This window comes from Melanotaenia boesemani, chromosome 4 (genome assembly GCF_017639745.1).
Source record: "Melanotaenia boesemani isolate fMelBoe1 chromosome 4, fMelBoe1.pri, whole genome shotgun sequence".
NCBI classification, from domain to species: Eukaryota; Metazoa; Chordata; class Actinopteri; order Atheriniformes; family Melanotaeniidae; genus Melanotaenia; species Melanotaenia boesemani.
The window spans coordinates 21,545,405-21,567,389 of record NC_055685.1 but is presented as its reverse complement, the minus strand read 5'-3'; the positions used below and the strand labels follow the sequence as shown (position 1 = coordinate 21,567,389).

Genomic DNA, 21,985 nt, shown 5'->3' with positions numbered 1-21,985 from the left:
TCTTACCTTTTGCCCTACACACTCTGCAGTTTTGTGACTTGTAATTAACACAGTGCCTAAATCACAGGCTCACATCCTTAATCACCTTAACAGTTTCTTCAAATGGTCAAATGAACACAGAAGAGGAGACCTCTCTGTGGTGGCTCACCAGCTTGGCGAGTCGCCCCTTCCACTAAGTCCTCTATAAAACACACACATAGATGCTCAACGGTGGATGAGGTGCATGCCCACACACACTATGTCAAGTATCCTTTGGCACACTCAGCCTATGGCCTTCAGTCGGAAAATAATTGGTATGTGCATATAAAAGTGAAAGAGGAGTTAAAGACGGCTGCTGGACAGTCTAGGTTTGTTTAATGTCCTCTGGCGTGGCCTGAGGGACAGGCAGAGAGAAAGAGAAAGGCAACTGCCTAGGAAATGAAAGCAAAGTGGGGCAAGGGTGAGATGGAGGCAGGAAGGGAGGAAAGGAGAGAGGGATGAGGAGGGATGCTGAGTAAACAGGGGAGGGAGGATTTTCTCTCCAATCACTGTTTGTTCAGCTACAAAGCTCCATGACTCACTTCCTTTCTACTTCTGCTTCATGTCTGTCTGTCTGCCTACGTCATTTACACAAACACACACTTGCATAGAAGGCAGTTATTAACGTATATGCTCAAGAAAAACAATTGCTTTTGATGGCTGACGTGTCTGTCATAACAGGTCACACGTTAAAGCCACAGTACAAAACCACATTCTTCACATCAGAAGATTAGGTAAATGGTTACATAGTGTGTGTTGCATGCGTGTGTGTGTATGTGTGTGTGTGCAGCCACGTGCTGTAGTCCCATTAGGTGGATGGATCTCTAGACGAATGGCTATTATCCTAATTAGCACTAATTATGTCGGCTTCCAATTAACCACACAACTGCCAGTGACTTCTCTCGTCGTCTTTCCATCTCACTTTCTTCCTACTTTGGGCTGAAAAACATACCTAATAGTAAAACCCACTCTTTCCATCATTCCCTAATTCTGGCTCATTTAACACTTTAAAGCTAAAGTAAGGAGGCTGGATCCCATTAAAGTAATTTTAACTGTGATTTTGCTAGACAGAATTAACTTTTTTCTGAATGCAGAGAGCTAGTATTTCTTCCCTTATTATTTTGTATTTTGCTTATATCAAACAACCTGAGTACACATATCTGGTGTCATGTGTAAAAGACTAATTAGATTGGTTTAGACAAAGATGCCTGACACATCTGAAATGTTGTTTTTCTTTAAAAGTTATATGATTGCTTGACATTTCAAGGTCTCAAAAAGGATACGAGGAATGCAATATTATGTGCTTTGCCGAGACATGGCTGCATGAACACATCCCAGACTCTTTATCTGTATACTACTTTAAGACTGTATGTGCAGACCACAACAAGAAAGTCAACGGAAAGCTAAGGTGAGGTGGAATTGCAGTGCTTTTCAACCACCATTGGTGCCATCCTGGACATGTCACTGTAAAGGAGAAGATCTGCATAAAGAACATCAAACTGTTAAGCTGTATTTATATTCACGGAGCATCTGCATAAGGTCTGGCTGGCATAGCTGAATCTGGTGAAATGTGCTCTTGCACTCAATCGTAGGGGTATAGCTTTGTGTTGTAGTTTCTCTATCTAATATGAAGGTGGTAGCAGGGCCGGCTATCGACTACTAATCCAAACAGGACGGAGTACTTTCGATGGTTTTAGAACAACAATGGAAGCCGACAGGGTGCAATGTCTTCACAAGCTTGTGGAAGCCAATGAAGAAATAAATTATTTTGTTAATATTTTTACAGCTCAAACAAATGAGAAGATGAAGACATAGAAGATGGTATGTGCGACCACTGAATGAAAACAGATCCAACTACAGAGAGTGTGCAAATGTGAGATGAGTAGACTCACTTCACCTAATTCAGAATGTCCAGAAACTTGATGATCTGGCTTGTCGCATTGTACCACATATTGGCCACAAAATACCTACAACACGCTAATAACCACACAGGAGAGACTAGCGGTTATGCTTAGATTCTTGGCTAGAGGTGGAAGCCAGTAGGCAGTAGGCACAAGGTACAAAATGGTGAGCAGCACAGTGTCTGGTATCATCTCGGAAATGTGTGTGGCTTTATGGAAAGCACTGCAGTCAAAATTCCTCCATCGCTCTACAGTTTTTAGTGCCTAGAGGTGGCATCTTTTAGATTACCATATTTTCTAACCTCCTCAATCAGTCTCTCATCAACTTGGTCCATTGTGTGTTGTTTTTTAAAAAGGAGGTTACTACACAAAGTCAGAGAAAAGCTCACAAACTGACCACTCACAAGGAAGTACTTCTGCATAACCACGCTGCGTAGCAGGGGTGATTGTTGGGTCAGGAAGAGCTGCGTGTCAAGTCTCTGTGGACCTACATGATGTATACAGCAGTGATGACGTAACCAACCTTATGCAGACGCCGTGCAAGTATAAATCCTTCTTTACCAGTGAGTTTTTGTCCATGTTATTTACATGAAGAGTTAACCTGTATTATTCTGGAGCGGTTTATATTATCCTCTGCAGCGCTGCAGACACAGCCTGTGACGTCATCAGCTCTGTTGCTAGGCTACAAACACAGCATCCTAACGCATTCATTGCAATCTCTGGTAACTTAAACAGTGTCTCCCTCTCTGCAACATTACCAGCATTAGAACAGTTTGTCAGCTGTTCCACCAGAGAAAATAAGATGTTAGACTTATTTTATCCAGATGTTAAAAATGCAAACAGCTCCTCTGCCCTGCCTTCTTTAGGATGATCAGACCATAATCTGTGTCTTCTCAACTCCATCTACAAACCAATCATTCAGCTACAACCAGTCATCACACAGACTATTACAACCTGGTCTAATAAAGCTGAAGATGCTCTGAGAGGGTGCTTTGAGACCACAGACTGGAATGTCCTCTCCACATGGAGATGTCATCAATGCCATGACTGATTGTGACAGATTATATCAACTTCTGTGTGGACAGTATTGTCAAAACGAGAACTTAGAGGTGCTTCCCCAATCACAAACCCTAGATCACTAGTGACCAAAAAAGGCTTCCAAGGATCAAAAAGAAAGCGTTCAGGGAGGGAGACATGGAGTTTTTGAAGACAAACAAAAATAACTTGAAACAACAATTAAGAAGTGCAACAGGAAAAAGGAAAAGTTAGAAAAAGCTCCAGCAGAACAATGTCAGAGATGTGTGTTCAGGAATGAAAATGATCACCAGCTTCAAGTTAAAGGGGGATCAGACTGATGAAGGTCTAAACCAGGGCTACTCAATTCGGTCCTACGAGGGCCGCAATCCAGCAGGTTTTCCATGTATCCCTGCACCAACACACCTGAGTCAAATTAGGTGGCTCTAACAGCCAATCAGGTTCTACACAATAACTCATTAATTTGACTCAGGTGTGTTGGTACAGGAATACATGGAAAACCTGCTGGATTGCGGCCCTCGTAGGACCGAATTGAGTAGCCCTGGTCTAGACAGAGCTAATGAACTGAACATCTTCTTCAGTAGGTTCAGTTCACCCCCTGCCTCCAGCCCAACAAACCACACATCCTCCATGAGTTCCCAGCTTTCCTGTCACACCTCTACTCTGTCACCCTGCAGCTCAGTCATGGACCTTAACACAGCCTCATCTCCCTCCACATCATAACATACTGAGACCTCCTCTGCCTCCACCTCTAGCCTGTCTGTCTCCTGCAGTCAGGTGAAAAAGCAGCTGGAGCAACTGAACCTGCAGGTCCAGGTGGTGTTAGCCCCAGGGTTCTAAAAAACCTGTTCAGACCAGCTATTTTGGATACTTCAGCACTTTTTAAACACCAGTCTGAGCCAGAAAAGAGTTCCTATGTTATGGAAAACATCCTGTCTTGTTCCAGTACCTACAAAATTCCAACCGTCTGAACCAAATTACTGCAGACTAGTTGTCCTAACATCTCACATCATCAAAATCCTTAAGAGACTGTTATTGGCTCACCTCTATAAGCAAGTGAACACCTTTCAGGACGCATAACAATCTGCATGTCGTAATGGGCTTGGTGTTTGAGACGCCATCATATACCTGCTTTAGAGGGCCCACTCTCACCTGGACATATCAGGCAGTGCTTTGCGGATCATGTTCTTTGATTTCTCAGTTGCGTTAAAAACAAATCCTGCCTGCTTTGTTAGAAGCTGCATAAATTCCAGGTGGATCCCTCCACAACCACCTGGATTTGTGACTACCTAACAAACAGACCACAGTTTGTGAGACTGAAAGGTTGTGTGTCTGAGATGGTGGTCAGCAGCACTGAAGCACCACAAGGGATTTTACTCTCACCATTTCTCTTCACACTGAACACCTGAGACTTCCAATACAACTCTGAGTCCTGTCATCTGCAGAAATACCCTGATGACTCTGCAGTTGTGGGGTGTATCGTGATGGACAAGAAGCTGAGTCCAGAGAACTGGTCAATCAGTTTATGAAATGGCACAAAAATAATCACCCCATCTTTAACACAAACAAAAAATAAAAAAAAAAAATTGTTGACTTTAGAAGGAACAGGTGTAAACAAAGCACTGTTTACATCCTGGGGGATTCTTGGAGTTTAGCTAGACAACAGACTACACTGGAAATAAAAGACAGAGGCCATCTACAAGAAAGGAAAGAGTAGGCTTTACTTCTTAAGGAAGTTGAGATAAATTTAATGTCTGCACCAACATGTTGCATTTCTTCTATAAGTCTTTTATGGACAGTGCAGCCATCAGTTGCAGCATCAGAGCCAGAGACTTCAAGGGACTAAAAGATTTGATCAAAAAGGCTGGTTCTGTGCTGAGGATAACTCTGGAGCTGCTGGATCTGATTGTCCAGAAAAGAATGCTGCACAAGCTGCTGATTAGCAGTGATCATCAGGTAATTACAGACCTACAAATCAAGGTAATTTGTCATATTTATGTAACACTTGTCTAACTACAACAGAACTTGAGACAGTGCAGGGACTTTTCATTTACATTGGTAAAGGGAGGGATAAAACATCCAACAACAACACAAACACACACACAGGAATATTTTTGGCCTAGAAAAAAAATTGCTATGCACCCTTCATGTGTTCTAAACAATGCATACTTATTTTAAACAAATTAAAGTAAAGAGATATGTAAAATTTCAATTTTCAACCTGTTAAATTTTAGTTGTTTTTAAAGCTTAAAAAAATCACTTAAAATGTCCTGATGCATAATGTTTCTCTTTGCCAAGTTTATCTGGATGTTTGCATCTATTTTATCATTTTAAGGGCAGAAAACTAACACAGGGCATGTTGTGATACTTTATACTATACGTGTTTGTGTGTAAATAAGTTTAAACAGGGTCACAGTGGTGCTTTCCAAAAACATATTGATATTGAAAGGAAGATAAATTGCTTCCGGTAACTTTAAAGGTCAGTAGTAATAGTATTGAGCAAACAAGCTTAATAGTTCTGCTTGATTATCAACACTAAAACAAGCACACAGTAATAGTATCTGCTGTAAAACATTTTTTTTAATTGATACACTTGTTACCATAGTGACAGAAAGTCAATGCATTGCAAAAATAGAGATTGTGCTTGCAGGCAAAAGCATTTTAATTTATATTGTTGTAGAAAAAAATAAATAAATAAATACCTGCACTCATGGATCTTCTTTTGTGTGCATTGCCTGCAGCCACATTGTGAGAGAATGCATCACTCACACTGACCTCTTATTTCTACTTAAACAATACAGTGACAGCAATAGCTGTGCCTATATTTTTGAAATGGGGAAAAAAAATTTAAGAACATACTTAAAATCTATGTATAGAATTTAAATTAGTTTATATAAAAGGCTGTGTACATGTTTTCCATGACTTGTCAACCCTGTGTTGGGTTTTGGTAGGAGCAAGTATAGGCCGTTGTTTACACCAGAATAATTCCATGCAAAACACACAACAAAACTTTTTTCTTTGCTTATTTTTAAAGAATTTAATTTACACAACAGCAGAAGCGTTGAGGGGCTAACCGCTAGTTATCTTGCGCATGTAACCTATGTGTCTTCGGTGATGACATAAACGTTCTACCCAAAGCAAGTTTTGCTTCACCAGATGAAATAAATTAAAAAGATGCAGTAGCACAAAAATGACACGGAGGTCCGCCATTGTTGTGCTTTTCGTGGGTTAAGAAGGGTCTGAGAGCGCAAGTGCAGGATGACATGAAATACATCTCGCCGTCATCCAAAGATTGGGATTCCAGCTTACACTGACCTTCACAACCAGCAGTTATCACAATACATGTACACAATAAACACACAACTTCTTCTTTAAAAATATAGCAATACCTTTATTAAAGTAAAGAACATTGATTATTAATCAGTTATACCTTAGTTAATAAATACTATTGTTGAACTCTTCCACACTATAAACAAATGCCAGTAACTGTACAATAAAGACAGTTACCTGTTTTGGTGAGAGGGGAATTGGACATGTGTGTGTCAATGCAAAGTGAGGTGGAGTGTGTGTGTTTGGGGGAGGTGGGGTGGCCATCTGCCATGGAAACGGTGGTCAAAAGATGGCTGTCGTCACCATGTCAACAGTGAACATGTGGTCTTTTGTCTATGTAGCCATATGTGTTAGCATTTGTTAGCAACAACACATGTCAAACATGCCAAAACGCTCAATACTGGAAGTCATCGCTGGGGGGGAGTACACAGCACTTGGTCTTTGAAATAGTGAAAAGGTACTGGTCACATTGTATTTCTGGGGCATCAACCCCCAAAACGCTTTCAGTCTGTTGCCAACTGTTCAGGTACAAGTGTTCATCACTGTGCAATGGGGTAGAAAATCTTACAGGTGCCAGTAGTTGTGGACAAGGTCCAGAGACAGTCTTTAAAACTATCAGCCATTGTGTTTACATCTGACTTGTCCTGTTCCTGCTCTTATTTACATGAGCGCCTCTACTGTTCAAGTCAACACAACGCACACAACAAGTTACTTCGCATCAATGCAAGCGGCATGCGTGCCAAACAAACACTAGGATTGCGTGGCAGCCAATTATATCTACACGGACGTGTCGTTAAGAATTATCCCACTCCGAAGGAGACTGGCTGCTTCTTCTCAGTTCAAGTGGTTAGCAGGCAGGCTAACCAAGAGACTCTCTTTAAGGAAAGCCTTTCTTTGTTTGAGAACATTCCAGATTCTGTATTGCTGTTGAGAAACAGGACAGTCGGCTGCTTCTGGCAGGCTGACCTGGAGATTGGTGAAATTAAGGTTAAATTACCAGGCTTTGTCCTCTTGTGAGGATTGCTGTTCCCTGGAACTTGGGTGAGGGGACAAAGACAACAATGAATTACAAGTGGTAATGGGCAAAGCCATCTTTAAATCTGGAATCTTGGGGTCCTCTGAAACGCACAAGTTTTCTATTCAGAAAAAACGAGATCACTTTGTCATTACTGGCAAAAATTCCTCGTAATTCTAAGTTTCAAAGAAAACTGGAACACACCACAAATTAGAGGTGTGATCCCATCTGGGGTGTGGCCAGGAGAGAGACAGACTGATGGGAGTCCAGGGGACTTATTCAGAAGTTGGAGGACGTTGGAAGGAGTATAGAAAGGAAGTTTGTTCTCTTTCACTGTAAAAGTCTAAATTTTAATCCTCAAATAAGACCTTTGGTTCTGTGGTGTCCCATCTTATCCACAAACGTAACTCTGTGTAAATGTAGTTTTAACCAAATATTTAAGTGCATCATATGAAAAATGTACTTAAAAAGTAAAAAATGAAATAGTAATTTGTTTTATTTGAGATATGAAACTGAAGTTTGCCACCCACTTGGCACAAGTGCTTTGTAACTCCTCTAGTCCAGCTCCATCCACTCTGCTCAAGCATTTTAGATCTTTATGCTGGCTTCCTGATTGTCAAAGAATTGACTTCAAAATCCTGACGTTGCTTTACATAGCACTGAATTGTTTAGTGCCAAAATACATTCAGGATATGCTAGTTTTTTACGAACCAGATCCCTCAGGTCATCAGGGTCAACTCTACTTTCTGTTTCCAGAGTCAGAACTAAATGTGGAGAAGCAGTGTTCACCTTTTATGCTCCTCACATGGGGAACAAACTCCCAGAAAACTGCAGGTCTGCTGAAACTCTCAGCTGTTTTAATCAAGGTTAAAAAACATTTCTATTTGCTGCCTTTTATCGAAACAGCTGTTAATTCTTCACACTGTAACTTTCTCTTGCATTTTATCTTATTCTTTTTTAGCCTTCGCTGTCTTATTTAATTTATTTTATTTCCTTTTAAAGTTAGTTTTTAATGTACTTTTTAATGCATCTTCTGGACCCCGCTGTAATGCTTTTAATGTTTTATGTAAAGCACTTTGAATTATCGTGTACATGCAAAGTGCTATACAAATAAGTTGCCATGCCTTGCCTCAAGCAGTGTGCTTGATGCCAGAAAACTGCCCAAAACTGGCACAAATAAAAAACGGACATCTGAGATTGATGCAGAAGCCTTAGTGACTGTGGAGAATATGTGTAAGCCTGTTTGTGTATGTTAAAGTTTGCGAATGTGTGAGAGAAAATATATTTGTTTGGTTACGCTTCAATTATCTGATAAATAGCTGCTAGTTGATAATGATGAAAAGGGATCCTGTGGTGCGACATTGTATTGATGAACAAACAAAATAAACAGGTTATCTAAAATAAAATTAAAAAAAAGTAAGCAGCTGACTGTTGATACTAAAAGCACAAGACTTTGGGTCACCATTTCAGTTAAAGTAAATACATTTATCACTTGACACAAGCACTTCTCTCATAGAAACAAAATTCCCATGTGAATGCAGGAGCAGAGGGGTTAAAACACAAAGAGCAAAGGTATAATTTTTAAAATCTAGCCTTTGTTTGCGAGAGACGACAAACTGGTGACCTTCTCTTTATTGATTCAGCTCCCTGATCTCAAGGAAGCAATTCTTTGGCTCTGATATTAACCAGTCAATCAGCATTATGTTGTTTTTGTCCTCCTGTCCATGGAATGTTTGGCTTTGGAAATTAAAAATACACAATAAGTACATTGTGGAAATAAAAATGGATGAAGATAACCTCTTAAAATGAATGTTGTTATAGGAAACATCATATTTGCCACCAATTTTGTTTTAATCCCTCTATTCATTTGTTCCACTGTCTCTCCTGTTCATCCCGTGGTTTTCACCTGCCAGCCTCCAACAGTGTTGAAACCAAACCTTTGTGAGTCACTCCTCAGTGCACTGTGCAGTCTTTTACTACCTCTTGCTTATTCTTGCCTTTGCTTTTACTCCCTCTATTTTGTCAATAGGTTAAGAACTGTTTGCAGAGACGGATGAGTGTGTGAGTGTATGTGTGCAGATGAGGAGACAAGGTATGGGTGTGTGGCTAGTGATGGATGTGTGTGTGGCATGTAATTAAAAGTGTGATTAGTGGATAATTAAAAGAGGCCTCTGTCTTTAGAATATTTAACGACTTTAGACAGAGGACATGCTAATATACACACGTGCATACACACAAGGTGGCAGGTGGGAGTGCGTTAGTTCAAACTATAATGGGAAGAATAATGACTCCTGAGATGATATAAGATTTCGACAGGGAGACGCAAGTAGAGAAAAAGGTGAATGGAGGTGAGGGAAGACAGAGAGTAGCAGATCAGATGAGAACCAAAGTAATGCACCTTTCAAAGATACTGATCTATAAAATTAATCATCATCTGCATGAGTCTCACAAGCTGGACACATGCAGATGCACACACAGACCCTGACATACACTTCTCTCTATCGCCCTTCTTTCTGTCTGATCAGCTCAGACAGAGGCAGATGCTCTCTGGCAGACAGAAATAGATGAGCAGAGAATCATTAAACCTCAATCCTGCAACTTAACAAAAAGCTGTGAAACAAATGTTATGTGTAGCGGAATTAAAGCTTGATAACACCTGATGTCAAATTGAATTTGTTTGGTATTTGAATATGTTGGTTGCACTTTGACTAGATGTCATTTTAGCACATACAGACGTGTGAAACAGACGGTGTTGTAAGGAAGTCACGATTTTAGATTTTTTTGGTACGATTATTGTCAAAGAAATAATCACGATTATTCTGTGTTAATAATGTCCCAAAACTATAAATCTGTAAAATCACATAATATAAATCTGTAAAATCACATAACTACTTCTTTTAGGTCTTTAAGTTAACAAAGAACCAAAGAAGTATTTTTCCAACTAAATCCCCTCTGACTGTGTAAAGAATAAATAAATCCTAAATATAAACGCTGGATTTTTTTTTCAGAAAAAACACATGGAAATGGTTACATGATCTCTACTTGAACTTAAGAGGCTTCTTTTTGGAAACAACATTATAAAAATGGTTTTGGATATTTCTTTTCAACCTGAGTAAAGAATTTAGAAACACAAGAAAAACATCTAGCCAACCTTGACTTCCAGCTCTTCTTTAGCAAAATAGCTGCTGTTTGACACATAAATAAATACTGGAACAGTGGAAATAAAGAAACAAGATCAGATATCTGGAAATAAATACACTTTCTTCTATGTACTATGACTACTGCACACTGATGACTAAAAGCTTTATGCCTCATACTGGATTGATTATATTTGAACAGCAAAACTATCTGTCACAGAAGTTGTATTTAGTTTTTGTTCCTCGTCTGTATAATGTAGCATTCAGTGAACACGTCATGTTCAATCCAAAATAGCAAATGATGCAACAACTTTAACTTCAGTGTTTTGTTTGATAAACATTAGCGTCATTTAACCAAACTACTGTTTGCTTACTGTTTGTTTATTTACATTTAGCATAAAACGCTGATTGTTATCCTACAAGTAGTAAAATGCATTCAATGTGTTCATTCCTCCCCTGTGGTGGACTGTGGACTGTCCAGGCTGTACTCTACCTCTCACCTGCTAAATGCTGGCTTAGGCTCCAGCTTGCCCACGACCCTTCTTGGATGAAGCGGTATAGATAATGGATGGATGGATGGTATTTCCTCCTTTCTCTGCAACTTTTTTAAGCTTTACAGGTGAGCCAAAATGACACCTTGATCTTTTTCTTCTATAACCCCCTCCCCAAAAAAAGAGAAAAGGATGACTTGATCCCTTTGTTGTTGTAACATGACTCCTCGGCAACTCACACAGAACCAACGCAAAGCAACACAAGCGGTACCACGGATGTGGTGTAACTTTTTTTCGTTGTTTGTGGAAGTTGCGCTTGTCTGCTGTTATGGTTCAGACATGATCTTTTATAGAAAGTGATGATATTGAGAGAACTTTACTATTAATTTTAGCATTTAATACCACAATTAATTGTAGAATTAAGTAATCGTAACATTCCTACCATATACCAGCTTTCATTTCTAAGGTTTTACATATCGGGATATATTTAAAAAAGAAGTTTATTGAGGTATTTGGGAGTATTTGTTTAGAAGGCTCTTTTAAGGTCCTGCATAAGTGTTTTAATTGTGATAATTGCAGCGTAGCAATAATAAAAACTGCAGCATCTGCAGCATTTGTTTTCACTCATTCTGTTTCAGATTTGATGATGTTCGGTGATCGTTGTTTTGTTGCACAACTTAATTTCAGCCAAGCTCTAGCTGTCTGACAAATTGATTCACATCTAATTCGAAAATACTTTGGTATACAGAAGAGTTCATGGTCGACTTAGTGACTGAAGGGTGTCCAGCTCCTGTGCTGCCAAATACAGCCCAAATCATTACCCATCTGCCATCATGTTTGACACTTGGGATGTGGTGTTGATATATAGTACTAGTCACAAATTTAAACGTTAATGGGTAGGTGTCCAAACCTTTGGTTTGGTTTGCAATATGTTTGGTTTTCACCAAATGTGGCTTTTGAATTATGACTTAATATCTTCACTTTTGTCTCATCTATCCAAAGGACATTATTTCATAAGCTGGTATAACTTCACAAACCAAAGCCATGATACAAAGATAGGCAAGGCAAGTTTATTTGTATAGCACAATTTAATGAGAGGGTGATTCAAAGTGCTTTACAGAATACAGGATTTTATTGTGCTGTCACGAACTTTAACATGACAACTGAAACCTGTAGAGTCTGAGATGTAACTCTGGGGTTTTTTGAGATTTCTCTGTGCATTACACTGTTTGACTTTGGGTTAAAACCTGAAGATTAGCAGCTGTTTTGAATATCTTCTTCTTGTGGATAATCTCTCTCACTGTTCAACAGTGGATTCCAAATCATTTGAAAATGGCTTTGCTTACCCATCCAAGAATGATGGGAAGCAAAAATTGATTCTCCAAAATCACTGCTAATGTATTTCCTCCTTGGCATTGTGTTACATACACTGTCCCTAAAAGCACCTGATGAAAAAACTGCCAAAACTTTTGCTTTTATAAAAGGTGCTAACACCTTCTATTAATCCATTTATCAAGTGTATTTAGTTAGCATCACCTGGTGTATTTATTTGCCTGCCATATAAATTCCTGTGGAAGCTGCACTGATCAACTATTTTTTCACACACTGCTTCAGTATTTTAGCTGAAATTTTGCTAAATAAAATTTGATATAGTCTATCATGTGGTGTTGTTCATCAGAGGATGTATTTAATTTTGAGATCTGGTAAAGACCCTACGATTTTTTCTTTTTCATAAGACAGAATTGTTAAACTAATGTAAGTTTATTATGAAAGTAAGTGATTCTATTAGAATAAAAGAAACCATACAAACAGCTCTGATAAGCTGTAACTTATAACAGCTTTGAGCTGAATGGAAAATAAAGAATAGGACAGTGGCAATATCAACTTGCATATTTATAGTCAATATAATCTTTCTTGTGTTTACAGTCTTAGTTTTAAGTGATTTTGTCAGTGTTCAATAATTAACTGCACAAATTAAAACTAATGAGAATTTTATTGGTTTTGCTGGTATGAGTTGATATAAATTCTGAACAAATTTAAGGTCATACCTACAGCTGATGCTTCAAACCAACTGTTTTTCTCTGCCAAGTACAAATCAGAGCTATGTGATAATTAGTGATTGTGGTTTTTAGAAAGATTACGGAAAAATTGACAGACCAAATATATGTAAGCTGGTGGAAACCAGATTACATTTTTTAAATCAGTTTTTGGTGTGGATGTAAAAAACTTTCTTTAAAACCACAAAATACAGACCAGTCGCCCTGACATCTCACGTCATGAAAGTCCTGGAGAGACTCTTACTGGCTCACCTCAGCAAGCAGGTGAACACCTTTCAGGACCCACTACAGTTTGCATACCGTAATGGGCTTGGGGTTGAAGATGCCATCATATACCTGCTTCAGAGAGCCCACTCTCATCTGGACCAGTCAGGCAGCACTTTGAGGGTCATGTTCTTTGATTTCTCAAGTGCTTTTAATACGATTCAGCCTGCTCTGCTGTGTGAGAAGCTGCAGAAATTCCAGGTGGATCCCTCCACAACCACCTGGATTTACGACTACCTCACAAACAGACCACAGTTTGTGAGACTGAAAGGTTGTGTGTCTGAGATGGTGGTCAGCTGCACTGGAACACCACAAGGGACTGTACTTTCACCATTTCTATTCACGCTGTACACCTCAGACTTCCAGTACAACTCTGAGTTCTGTCATCTGCAGAAATACTCTGATGACTCAGCAGTTGTTGGGTGTATCAGTGATGGACAAGAAGCAGAGTACAGAGAACTGGTCGGTCAGTTTGTGAAATGGTGCGGTGACAATCATCTCATCTTGAATACCAAGAAAACAAAGGAGATGATTGTTGACTTCAGGAGGAACAAGAACACACATAGAAGTGTTTCCATCATGGGAGAGGAGGTGGAGGTGGTGGAGGAATACAAGTACCTTGGAGTTCAGCTGGACAACAGACTTGAGTGGAAAAGCAACACTGAGTACATTTACAAGAAAGGTCAGAGCAGACTCTACTTCTTAAGGAAGCTGAGATCTTTTAACGTCTGCACCAAAATGTTGCAAATGTTCTACAGGTCTGTTGTTGAAAGTGCAATCAGCTTTGCAGCAATCTGCTGGGGCAGCGGCATCAGAACCAGAGACTTGAAAAGAATTAACAAACTGATCAAGAAAGCCGGTTCTGTGCTTGGAGTAACTCTGGAGCCGCTGGAGTTGATCATCAAAAAAAGAATTCTGTACAAGCTGACGAAGATAATGGAAGATCCTTCACACCCTCTACACAACGCCGTGACGAAACAACAGAGTGTGTTCAGTGGGAGGCTTGTTCAAGTCCGATGCAAGACAGAGAGATACAGAAGATCCTTCCTTCCAGCAGCTATCAGGCTGAAGAACAAAGCCCTTAATTAATTAATGTGATTGTTTTACTAAAAATTACTACTACTACAATATTGAATTTCCCTTTGGGATTAATAAAGTATTTTTCATTCATTCATTCATTAAAAGACAGTGTGCTTTCCACAGTTGAAATTTGTTTTGAGGGGCTTGACTGAATGCTCTATAAACAATGCTAAATTATTTACATTAATGACAATTCATCCAACAGAAGAAAAAATGCTTCAATCTGAACAAAACCCTCAACCTAGAGGGGAAAGTCTGACAACCAACAGCCAATCAATGTGCTTGATTTGATGTACAACACTGTTTCCCTACCATACTCTCACATTTTCCTGGTACAATTTTGGTTTCATTCTTAACTATATATATATACTTGTTGTAGTTCATGTACTTTACAAGCACGATACAAGTTTCCAAACATGTGTTAGTCATCCAACCTAACTGACAATAGCAGGAAAGATGCTTAAAGCCCTGCTGACAATGGGAAGTAAACTTGGCCAGGACACCAGGAGCTCTCTTATGGATAATGTTGTAGCTGTACCCTCCGCACTGCTGCAAGCTTCCACTCCCAAAGCAGCCAACAGAAGCAAAGACTGAGCAGGATGTTTACTTATTTAAAAGTAGCTTATCTTTTATAGTAAGCCAAATAATAGACAGGGATGTAGTCTTTGCCAGGTGTTTTAAAGGTGTTTACTGTTGCTGGAAATGATAGTGCTGCAGACTCATCTTGGAAAGAGCCTCTGTGAAGTAGTGTACAGCAAAATTCAAAATAAGTTCAGATGATTCTTCATTATGATCTTCTTTACATAACTGAACACAATATGAGCTACATACAGTATCTCTACCGCATTTGACTGACTGTGATTTAAAACAAGCTTTGCAAACTCAGTTGCACACCAGCAGTAATGAGCTGTGTATGTTTACAGCCTGCATTAGCATATGTTTTGTCTTATTCAGATATTGAAATACAGATGTTATTTTAATCTGGGGGGGCGGGGTAAATGTCATTGGGGCTTGTTACAGTATAAAAAGCATCAGTTTAGGAAAACAAAAAATATATAATGTTTGGTTAAGTCTGATTAACATAGTTAAAAAATAAAATCAAATCTATTAATAATTATATGTCCCAATGCAATCATCTCTGTCACACTCCTGCAGTTTAAAAAGTTTTTTTTTTTTGTCTTTATAGCACATCATCTTTCTCCCCCTCCTCTTCCCTCTCCTGCTGATTTCCTCCCTTGAGTGTGTGAAACAGAGTTAGTTTCTGTTATTTGGGAGAGTCATTAAGTACAGCCTCAGAGTTAATGTGTTTTTCTATTTTCTGCTTTTAAAAGGTTTTCTTTTTACCCAAGTTGTTTAAGAAATGTGACTGGAAGAAAATAGCAAATTTGGAACAGTTCAAAGTAGGGATTCAGCTTTAAGATAGATAAGAGTCTCAAATCTCAGAAAACAACAAATGAATCCGACAAGTTGGGTTCTGAAAATAATGTCACAATCTATTCCAAAATGTATGTCCTTGTGCATGAAAATACGAGAAAATGTGCATTGTTAAAAACATTATGTTTTACTGTGTGATATGTGTGGGTCTTATCGCCTAAAGACTGGAAAACAAATCAACATTTTTAAAGAAAACAACCATAAATTGCATTTGGCAGAAAAAGTAATGAATATTCATAGTGCGACAGCAGGCTCTGAAGAGTTGTCTTCATAACGCAATTCTTTCTGACTGCACCTTGACAATGATTAATATTACTACAAAATGCAATTTAATTTAAGAAATGCCTTGTCCCCTATCTCCCATGACCACATATGGCGCTACCCTGCCCCCATGAAACATAGTGAGAAGATTAAATATTAAACAAGTCATCTCATTTTCTTACTGCAAAATTCATGTATAGTCATGTGGTAGCTAAACAAATTGCCACTGGACATTCTGTTAGCAACACCATGTCCTTTGCAAGAAAATAAATGAAGAGATTAATTATCTGCTGGCAATTGTTTAACTGTAATTTAGTCTGAGTTTAGATAGAAAATACTTTCTCAAAATATTGACACTGTTGACTGAAATGTAAACAGATCACCACTCACATTAGACATGTATTCACATTAGGGATGTGCTGATACCAGTATCAGGTATCGGTCCGATACCATGTGTGTGTACTTGTACTCTGTATTCATAAACGTGCTCCGATACTACAAAACAGATTCCAGTGTGAAAAAACTAGTAGTGTCAAACTTAACACATTAATGAGAAGAGATTGATCTGTAATTGATGCACATTTTTAAAAAAATGCATTAACACATAAACCACCACTAAAGCAGTCCGAGAAAAGTCCGAGGTTGATGCCAGTGTTAGCAAACACGACATTACAGCACTACTAGCTAACCACAGATCAGCCCCGCTCTCAGAGCTCAAGTCGTCCTTCCGAGAACCTAACGACAAATTGGACAGAGTCCAAACAATCATCCCTTGTCACCACAACAGACTGTCATCACTAGAAGATGCTGACACTGTTCATCAGCAGCTGGAGGGGTTAGAAACATTATGCACTGAGCTTCAAACTAATAACAGGAAGCTAAAGGCAAAGCTAAATGACATGAAGGGGAGAAGCAAACGTTGCAACATTCGGCTGATTTGGCTCCCCAAAGGAACAGAAGCTTTTGCAAGAGGCCGTGAGGAAATCTTCTGTTTCGCACCCGAACTGGACTGGTCTCACCGTAGCTCGACCCTCAAACCAAAGCCACGACTTGTTATCCTCTTACTATTCACCACTTCTAGAGAAAGGAACGGCTGGTCCGGGAGGTTTACAGGAGAGGTTCGCCACTTAACCAGGGTCATTCATTCAGAGTTTATGAAGACTATTCCTCAGAGGTGCTCGACCAGAGGAAGGAATATAAGAAAGTGACGTCGTCCTTTTACAAAATGGGATTGAAGTCATCTCTCCTGTACCTCTATCATTATTACTATTGTTCTGTTTTATTTAACTTTTTCTTTAATTGAAATTTTTCTCCTCTACCTCACATTTTTATTTAACTCTATTTAACAAAGTTATTACTCATTATTACTCATGCCATGTTAAAAATCTGAATTTGGCATTAACTCAGCAAAACAACCTTTTCTTTGAGCATGTAGGTGCTTTGTCACAGCGGTGAACAGAATCCACCAAAAACCACTTCATCTTCCTTATTTCTGCAGATTCTGACAGTTTTCCAGCTTTACATGTAGAGGATGCTGCGGGATCACTCATATGATACAACGCACAATTAACCACACAGTCGTCGCATTTAGTTAACACTCCTTATCGGTGAACTGTACTTGGTACTTGGTATCGGCAAGTACTCAAATATAAGTTACTTGTACTCACTTTGTAAAACTGTTGGTGCAACCCTAATTCATATATACCTTTCATTTAAAATGCAAAAATTATTTAAATTCTGATGGGACAGGAAGGAAAAAAATGGAGGTGCATGTGCACTTAACTCAAAAACAAAATAAACAGTTTATTTATATTTTGTTTGCTTGTTTGTCTTTTCATCTGTATTTAAGACTGATGCATTGTTTGAACTCCAAAGCTGTACTTGGCCTTATACTGTTGGTAAAGCTCGACACAAACCGATCTGTTCTGAGCAATTATCTCTAAATCAATTCAGGATCTCACCCAACCCATTAATATCAAACTTGACATGACCCATAATTAAATATAGGCTCAGACCAGCTACTGGGGTGTGAAGACAATTGAGCTCAGGGCACAGGATGTTGGTGCACACAATGGCGAGGAATAATAAAGAAATAACTAAAATAAATGGGAACACAGAGATAAATGCAGATTACAGAGGCAGGAACACCTTTCATACTAATGGATTATGATTATGTTTGTCTCCCTTAAGCCCATATGAATGACAGAACATAGCATTACATCTCTCTACAACCTTGCTTAACTTGGACCTTTGGGACCTCTTTTATCTCTAATTTTTTTTTATCAAAACCTTCCTTCAGATTTATGAGCATGTTCGTAGATTGTGGAATTTTCGTGTCTTTCATCTTAGATTGGTAAATACTGATCTCTCATAAACTGACAGGACGGATCAAGTGACCCTACTAAATGCCCAAAAGATGTCCATAAAAGGTTGTGACTTATAGACCATGTGCAAACAGACAAAGGAGAAACAGATGAGGAAAAATAACAAACAAAATGATAAACTGATAAATAAAAAGCAAAAAATAATAAAGATGGCCAATAAAACTTGATTTTCCTTATTTTAAAGTATTTACTTGATCATAAATAATCACATGGTGAGCTACAAATAACATAAAAATGGATTTATATACAAACAGGTCATTAATTATTCCTGAACTTGGACAGCTTGCAGTCTGGTCCCGTGAGCGTGTCGTGTGCACATCCTCGTGGTGCCGTGGCTAAAGGGGAAAGTGGTGCACTGTAGAATAACATTTCACGACATAGCCTACTGTACCTTATACAGTTTGTAAAGCAAATTTCCACCTGCTGTGGCATCATTTTAGATGCAGTTCACCTTTGGTGCGAGTGGTGCATTTGATGAATCCTCCAGGTGAGTCTGGTAGGTGTTATTAACCAGGATATAACCTTGGTTTCTTAATAAAAATAATTATTATCATAAAAGGACACTGTTGTTGTAAACCCCACATTGCAGATGGGGAGGCTGAGGTAACAGGAGTTGGCAGATAACTTAGTACTCCTTTCAAAACTCACATCATAATTTCTCTGTCACATATCAGCTCCATAAACCCCGGAGCTTCACTTTTAAGCCAAAATTGTTTCTAATGTCAAAGCAGTGCTTTTAATTGTATAAATTGTGAATCACAAATGCAAACTTCTTGCTAAGAAAAAAGATCCCAGATTCCCTATTTCTGGATGTAAAACATGACTGAAACTATGTTGTTCTGGTAGAACATTATTAGCTAATTTCCTTCTTAAGCTAAGTGAATTATTGTCTATTGATAAGAATTTGCAGTTTAGAGCACAACAAAATGAAGAAAAGAGGCTGAACTATCTAATTACAGGGTATTGCAAGTGCTGCATGACTTGAACTTTAAGATAGTAGGAGACTAAGACAAGAAGACAGGATAACAATACTCTGAGACGGTAATATGATGCACTTTTCATGCAAATCTGAACAGCTGACATGATGGCATATTTTCACACAGGGCACCCCCAAAAAGTGACGTGTTGTGTTTGCTTTTTGGATTGGTATAGTGACTTCAGACAACCAAACATCCTCTCTCAAGCACAGAAAATGTAGTTTTTCATAATAACAATAAATGAATGATAATTGAAGACATGAATTTGGAACACCACTCAAAGAATGGATGACGCCTCCATGGGAGATGCAAATATGGCTCATGTTGGACGTTGAAAAAATCTTCAAATCACAAAAAATTTAACAAACCAATTTTTTATCATTTCTGCATCTTCAAACTGTAAATCTTCTATTCTACCACATCCCAAAGCTGCAGTAGATGATTCAGACATGATGAACAAGGAGGGCTCTGAAGACCTCACTGCCATACACATGAAACCACTTTGAGATTACTTTTCTGTCACAGGCTACATTATGATCCTATAGGTATATCCATTGACTCTAAACAGCCAGGTCCCTACCAATGTCTCTAACCAACGTCTATTAGCCTCGGACTTTTCAGAATACAGGAGATCAATTAACTATGTTATGTATTTTAAACATTAACAGCATTGTCAACCAGAAAATATACCAACATTAAAATAATAAGCTAAATAATGTCCATATACTTTCAACAATCTTTCAAAGATAAAAATCTACTCAAGATTTTCTTTAAAAGCAGAACTGAAGGTCAGGAGAGGACAAATTTATTTTTTCTTTGAACTGGAATCAAGAACCACTGCTACTACCAGGCAATGAACAGAGAAAGGGTGAAAGAGAATGAAAGACAAATGAGAAAGATAGAAAAACAAACCCATATCAACTGAATTGAAGAGAGAAATAAAATATCAAAGAGGAAATTCTACAAGTCTACAGTAGAAAATTTTCACTGCATTATTTGCCGCTACATTATGGAACCAAAGGAGCAATTCAATCATAGAATGGGAATGAAAAAGGGAGAAGAACGGGAACCAGGCAGCACAGTTAAATTGTGAAATATCAGATGCAGGCAGGCCAAAGAAAAACAGTCAATAAAAAAAGAAGAGTGCCTGTTGCTTTATCTTTTCTAAATCTAATCAATAATTGTTTGAAAGTATATGAGCTCCTTAGATGTCTTATTGTTTGATCAATCTTACTTACTGCCATTAGCTGCAAAAAAGGCCAATATTAACACAACTTTTTGTCAAGATGGGGTTTCGGTTTATGCAAAGAGAATATTTCCTAGGACTCAACTAACTGTAATAACAGCAGTTACTCATAGCAAGCCTTATTTGAGCTGTCAATTACAAGACACTGGTTATTGTAATTCTGGAAAGAGAACAGCAGCCAGGTTCTCAAGAGAAAAACAGAACCAAACTCTGTCAATGGATCTAATGATTTTCAGAAAGTTGCCTCAATGACTCATGGCACCAATAAACAAGTTCAAATGAAGGTAGAAATTACACAGAAAATTAAGACATACATATACATTTTTGCCAAGAAAGCAAAAGAAGATTGTCTAGTAAGAGAGACACACCCCCTAAAAGTTGTTTGTGTTGTGTTTCTTGTGTTTTGATGACTAAGTGTAATTAAAACTGAGGTGGGTCGCCACAGGGTGCAGCCAACAAGGCCACTTAGATGGCCCCATCCGCTCCACACAGCTTGACGTGCACACCTCTCAACAACCTACATGTGTGTGTGTGAAAGCGAGCGAGGAAGAAGAGGGGTCCAGGGAAGTAAGCCCAGAGGTAAGCGAACTTCCCTTCAGAAGGTGAGCTGCTGGTGGCATTAGTGGGCACCCCACTCAGGCAGGCCCGTAAGAGTAAGACAGGCCAGGGGCATGCCCAGGAGGGAAGGAGAAGAGGGGGAGGAGGACAGTGAAAGAGCCCAGACCCATGGCCCACCAGACCTCCTCCAAAAGTGCATGTGACCCCCCCCACATACACACCTACAGTATGTCCTTGTCCACTCTCGCTCATCCTGGCACATGTACACACACCCACGCCCACAAACCCACACATCTGTCAGTCACACCCCTAAACATCCCCATCGTACCTTGAATTCAGAAATTTAGTATGTGCCTTTTATTTAATTTAAAAATAAATTCAACATGTTGTACTGTAAGGAGCACGTATACAGGAGAATTAATAATGTTCTCTCCAAATGTCAGCTATAATAAATATGACAAATGCCACGATATGACTCAAAAGTTACTTGCTATGCAAGTAAGTTTATATAACCAAACTAAATGAAACCCCGACAAGACTTAGAAACTAGGGATTGAATAATATAAATGTGACTGAGTAAGAAAACCGAGCACGTGGCTCATCTAAGTGCAGTCATATCTTTAAAATCCTACATGTCTGGGAGTTTTATGTAATCCTAAAGTAACTAAATCATATCATTGCAAAGAAAGTCACATACAGTATCTAAGCTTCTGGTGGCTCCAGAGATTAAGTTACAGACACAATGGATAAAGTTGAGCTTAAACTCTTTACTGCATACTCATTTCCTGTATTCTATC

At 38.8% G+C, this 21,985-nt stretch overlaps 1 protein-coding gene across 4 annotated transcripts in view; it reads right to left on the bottom strand.

The window, feature by feature from the left end:
* LOC121638272 (protein sidekick-1-like) overlaps nt 1-21,985 on the bottom strand; it is a 284,369-nt gene that overhangs the window by 131,035 nt on the left and 131,349 nt on the right. The window contains exon 1 of one of the 4 annotated variants that reach the window (XM_041982954.1): nt 7,282-7,298. The exons of the other annotated variants lie outside the window; for them this stretch is intronic. The gene's annotated coding sequence lies outside the window, so the exon portion shown is untranslated. Of the gene's footprint in view, nt 1-7,281; nt 7,299-21,985 lie in introns of those variants that run through there. 4 annotated transcript variants of the gene reach the window in all.